Source organism: Lygodium microphyllum, chromosome 30 (assembly GCF_053477565.2).
Source record: "Lygodium microphyllum isolate KBCC chromosome 30, Lygodium_microphyllum_v1.1.10, whole genome shotgun sequence".
Taxonomy (NCBI): Eukaryota; Viridiplantae; Streptophyta; class Polypodiopsida; order Schizaeales; family Lygodiaceae; genus Lygodium; species Lygodium microphyllum.
In genome coordinates, this window is record NC_141164.1 from 67,157,047 (window position 1) to 67,163,046 (window position 6,000).

The window sequence follows — 6,000 nt, forward strand, 5'->3', positions numbered from 1 at the left end:
CTGACAAGTCGGTGACATAAATGCACAACAATCACCCTAGCATATCACGAGTGGAGCTCGATATCTCAACAATGGTATGTGTAAAAGTACCAAAAAGTGTGACGAATGTCATCTTTAACTTATCCTTTTAGCAATGTCCATCTTATTATAACCTGCAAAATAGTCCACGAAAGACTGTATCTCTCACCCTACCAAGTGATCTAAAATCTGATTGATAAAGGGTAGGGGATAATAGTCCTTCACTGTCTGCTTATTCAATTTCTTAAAATCAAAACAAATGCAGATTTGATTCTTCTTTTTCTTTCTTATTACTATCAGTGAGCACCATTATGTATGTTCAATAGGAAAGATCAAACCAACCCTCCTTAAACGCATCAATTTCTCAAAAAGAGACTCTCTCAGCTCAAAAGGTAGACATCTAACCTTTTGCCTTATTGGCTTGCTACCATCTTTCAATGGGATCGTATGGAGGGAAATAGAGGGGGGAATCCCCTTTAGTTCATCATAACTCCATGCAAATATATCCCAAAACTCTTGTAGGAGTGCTACATAATCTGCACGCTCATCATCACATAACATAGTGCTAAGTTTAATGGGGTGGGGATCATTGGGAGTCCCAAGATCTAGCTTTATTACATTAATATCACGAATCTTGTCCTTTGCCTCTATTGGCTCATTCAAACAAACTTGGTATACCTCCTCAATGGTAGAACCCTCTCCAAAATCACTGTAACTTGAGGTTCTAATGGCTGAAGTTCCCTTGAGTGCCTCCCATTCTATATGGAAGGTAATGCCCTTTCATCCAATGGGTGCTCAAGGTATGCATCCAAAATTATTCTCTTTAACCCATGACTAAAAATCAATCAACCATCTAGGATATCCATAAAAAATTATAATGTAATATCCATGGATGTCCAAGCAACAACTGATCCCTTGACATTCTAGCGAATTGGATAAGATCGAAGTCAAGGGTGCACCCAATACCAGAAACTGTCACATGTACTTGTGTTACCATTCCTTTTGGTTATCTTAGACTATCATCTACCATTTTTAAAATCATCCTACATCCTTTTGATTTGGTAGACCTAGCCTCTCCAACGAATCCATGATCACATACTGTTTATGGTGGATGGTCCACCATTGCATTGTCTATCAAGATTCCATCGACATATGCTTGCACCCTAGAATAGTGCTTCTCTATATGCTCCCACCATTCACTACTCACTCGATGGATACCAAAAGGTTCAACAACATAAGCCACCCTAGAATAGTGCTTCTCTACATGCTCCCACCATTCACTACTCACTCGATGGATACCAAAAGGTTCAACAATATAACCCATTCGTAGGATTTTCTTAAACTCCTTACAAACGTTCAGTGAATTGAGTCAGTTGTAGTAGATTCACATCCATTTTAACTTCACAAAACGTGTTTGCTAAGTTAAACTCATGGAAGTTGGCCACTACTCTCTTCTCTTTCCATGTCAACCGTTCTTTTGGCTTCTTGATAATCTTAGTACCCTCTTCTTCTTTCAATTTTCATTTTCTTTTGACCACAAACAACATCATTTTTAAGAGGACCCCCTTGGGCATCCAACATCTTCTTATCATCTTTCTAGGTTTAGGATTAACTTTACTTATACTAGGGTCATCTTTCTGAGCATCCTTTATGTTCTGACCCCTAGCTACTACCCTAACATTGTTAGGAGAGAAACTCTCACTGATTGGCAGAGTTTTAATTAAACTTGCCCCACTAGGAATTTATTGAGTGTTGCTTTACCATGTTGCAAAATTCTCTTTGTGCCCTCTCCTTTAGCGTTTCTCATTATTCACATGATGGTTCACAAGCCTAGGTTGTTGACTACCTTGCTAGAGAGAACTAACCCTACTCCAATAGGTAGCGGCTAAGTGACCAAACTTCCCATATATATCGCATTTGACATTAGGAAAATTATGAGGAAAATGTTGTCTGCATGCCACTAACAACTAAATTGCAATGGGCCCCTATCATCGGGACATCAAATTTTGTTGACACTTTAAGAAATTTATATCTACAATGATCTAGCAGTATTGCTCAATAATCATATCCATATAATTTTTCATCATATCTTTGACCTCCTCTACAATTTTTGATGTAGAGGACTCATAACCAATGGATTCAGGAGCTACCCTCTCACTAGGTTGCACAACTTGTAAAGGAGCCACCACTTGCATAGACCCTTTGTTTGCAAAAGGAGCTATTTGGCTCACATTTGACTTAACAACATTTTGAGAAGCTAACAACAAAGGAAAATTTTGCATCATGATTCCTCTACCATTTGGGTTGGTCACAAGGGTGCTGATCGCACCTTGATCTCCACCAACTAATCTCAAATAATTTCCAAGATTAAGGCTTGAGTTTTAATTTGCCCTCAATGCATAGGCCACTTTTAAGTGGGAATCTAATTCATTTTCTCAAGTTATAGCAATATCTATATCTACTAGAGGGACACTATTCAATTGCATTTGGATATTAAAGTCCAATCCATGTAAGAAATATTGCAGTTGGGCAACAAGTGAAATAGAAATATAGGCTTGCAATTTGTGAGATACCTCTTTTAGCTTCTTGGTATATGCTCCTCCATTTTCATGAGGCTCCTGATGTGTCACATTTAGAACATGTAGCCAATACTGACCACCTCTTTTAGGGGAAATTTCTCTTCAAAAATCTACAAAGAATAGATCGATTGTGGTTATGGTACTGGCTTCTAAGCTATGATACCATATTGCAACCCTTACTTTTAGGGTCATGGTGGGAAAACCCTAAAGCTAGCAAATCTGGCATTCCTATAGGAATTATGATAGGTTGTGCCATAACAACAACTAGATTTGTTGTTGGAGTTTGTGATTATGTGACTACAACTCCACTTGAAGTGGCCTAACTTATTGGGAGAAGGGAAGCCACCACTTAATCCACAAGATATTCAATGATGCCATATAACTTCAACTGCTTACTACTAATTTCATAGTCAAAGTCTTGCAAAGTGATTATTCACTTTGCTAGGTGGTCAAAAGTGGCGGCTACAACTTATTCAACAATAGCCTCAACCCCCCTATCTTCATATAAAATACTACATTTTCATACAAGATATAGTGCTTGAATTTCTGCTATAGGATGTAGTGCTTGAATTTCTTCATTACAAAGACCATCCCAATGCACAATTTATCCATGTAGCTATAATTAATTTTGAATACCCCTTTGTCTTTGTATAAAATACTACCTTTTCATACAGGATGTAGTGCCTGAATTTCTTCATTACAGAGACCATCCCAATGCATAGTTTCTCCATGTAGGTATAATTAATTTTAGACACCCCAAATTTTCTCTGGCAAATGCAATCGGATGATACTACTTCTCCTCCCAAATTTGGGCTAAACAGCAACAAGCTGATACTGTATATCATAGCCATTGAAAATATATATAAAACTTACCCCTTTTAGGTGTTTTTAAGATTGGTGCTTTTGCAAATTCTTGCTTCACATCCTCGAAGAGGATACTTGACACAGATCACTCCAAACAAATATATAGTTAGAGACAATAGATTTGTCAATGGAACTGTCCTCTCAAACTAGTGCACTAATAAATAATCGATAATATCCGTCTGACCATAGAAAGTTATGCACTTCTTTAGGAGTGCATGGCAGCAAGCTCATAGCAATGATAACCTTTATCTTTTCAGGATTGATCACAATGCCAGTTGAGCTAACTACATGGCCCAATACAATCCATAGGGCACTCCAAAGTTGCATTTCCTTGGATTGAGATCAATGCTGAACCACTTACACTGCTTGAAACATTTTCTTAGAATGAACAGTTGTCGCATCCTTATGATGGCTACCCCCTGGTCATCAGTAAATCCTTTTAACTCCTCATGAAAAATATCACCAAAAGTTTTATGATCTATGCATTGCCAAAACCTTGGTGCATTGTATAGTACAAAAGTCATAACATAATACATAAAGATAACAAAAACCGTGATAAATGTCCTTTTCAAGTTATCTTCCTCTACGATAGCCATTTGGTTATAACCAGAAAAGTAGTCCATAAATGAATAGATATCTTGATCCACCAACTAATCTAGAATCTAATCAATAAATAGCAACAAATAATAATCTCTGGCCATTTGTTTATTGAGCTCCCTAAAATCTATGCAAAGCCAGATTTGATTATTTTTCTTTTTCCGAATAACTACTAGTGAACACTACTCCATGTATTGTATAGAAAATATTAAGCTAGACTTACAAAATTTTTGTAGCTATTGAAACAGTAGGCATATGCCTCACTTTTTGTCAAACAAGACTGCTACCCTCTTTTAGGGGAATAGTATGCACAACCAAACTAGGAGGGATGCCCCTTAGCTCATCATAGCTCTAGTCAAAAATATCATAGAATTCTTGGATCAATGGCACATAGTCCTTTCTCTCTTCTAGACTAATCATAGATCCTAATTTAATCGGTCGTGGATCATTCAACATACTGAGATCTAGCTCAATCACATGCATTTCTCTAATTCTATCTTGAGCTTCTATCGGCTCATTTAGAGTCACTTAGTAAACGTCTTCTATAGTGGACCCCTCTCTTGATCATCACTTGATGACTTCTCATTGCTAGAAGGATCCTCTAATGCACCTGATTTTGTTGAAGATAATTGTACTCTCTCACTTTGAGGAGATTCAAGATATGCATCTATTATACATCAGGAACCTCTATCAAAAATCAAGTGACCAGCGGGTATATTAACTTGATAGTTAGATTATAAGTTCCATGGCCTTCCTAATAATACTTGATAGCTTGGCTACCCTACAAACCTAATAATCATAAAGTCAATAATGCATTCCACATTAGCAATAGTCATGTGTACACTAGTCATGCAACCTTCCCGGTTGTCTTAAACTATAATCAGTCATCTAGAGAATTGTGGAGGCATCCTTTTGGATTTCCAGCCCTCCCAGCCTTTCCATCAATTTTGAACCCATTATATTGATAGAGGACCCCGTATCCACAATGTCATGATCTACTAATATGCCATCAATATATATTACCACCCTTGGGTAATACTTTTTAGCATGTTCAAACTAGGAATCTCCCACATGGGCTATTCACAAGGGTTCAATGATATACCTAGTGCAAAGGATCTTCCTAAACTCTTTACCCACTCCTGGAGATAACTTGATCGGCCGTAGCAGGTTCATGTCAAGCTATACCTCACAAAGAGAATTGGCTAAGTCAAATTCATGATAATCAGCAATGGTTCTCTTTTTCTACTACACCATTATTTCTCTTGGTAATTTGTTGAATAGGCTTAGGTGTCTCTTTCTTAGTTTTTACCTTCTTTTTAGGTAGCTTCTTTTATTGGAGTAAGTTTGCTACCAGGAACTTTTAGAGGACCATCTTCCACATCAAGGTTAAGGACTTGCGTCCCCTTATCATCTTGTTTAGGGCTTGCCTCAATAGGTTTAATATTATCTCTATCACTTTCTTTAACCTTTTGTCCTCTTGTAATGGCTCATAAATTGGAAGCCTCAGTGATGTTGACATATATAGCTTCGATAAGGCTGACACCGCTACCACTAGGCAACTCTTGTACGATAGCTTTTTCTCTTTGCAATATTTACTCTGGTATCTCATCCTACTAAGGTTATTTCCTTGTGCTCAATGATTAATCAAATATGGTTGCTTACTCCCTTGCTGCTAAAGAGAATTGATCTTAATCCAGCAAAGTACTAGCTAGATGGACAGACTTTCCACATATGTCACATTTGGTATTAGGGTAGTTTCTCAAAAAAGTGTTGACCACCACACTAGTTACAACTAAATCTTGATAGACTACCCTTTACAGGACGTTGGCTTCCTATCAGGTTTTGTTATTTCTTTAGGAATAACATCTACAAATATTTGTCTATATTGTTTCATTATCATATCAATATAATGCTTCATCATGTCCTTGACTTTGCCAAGAAC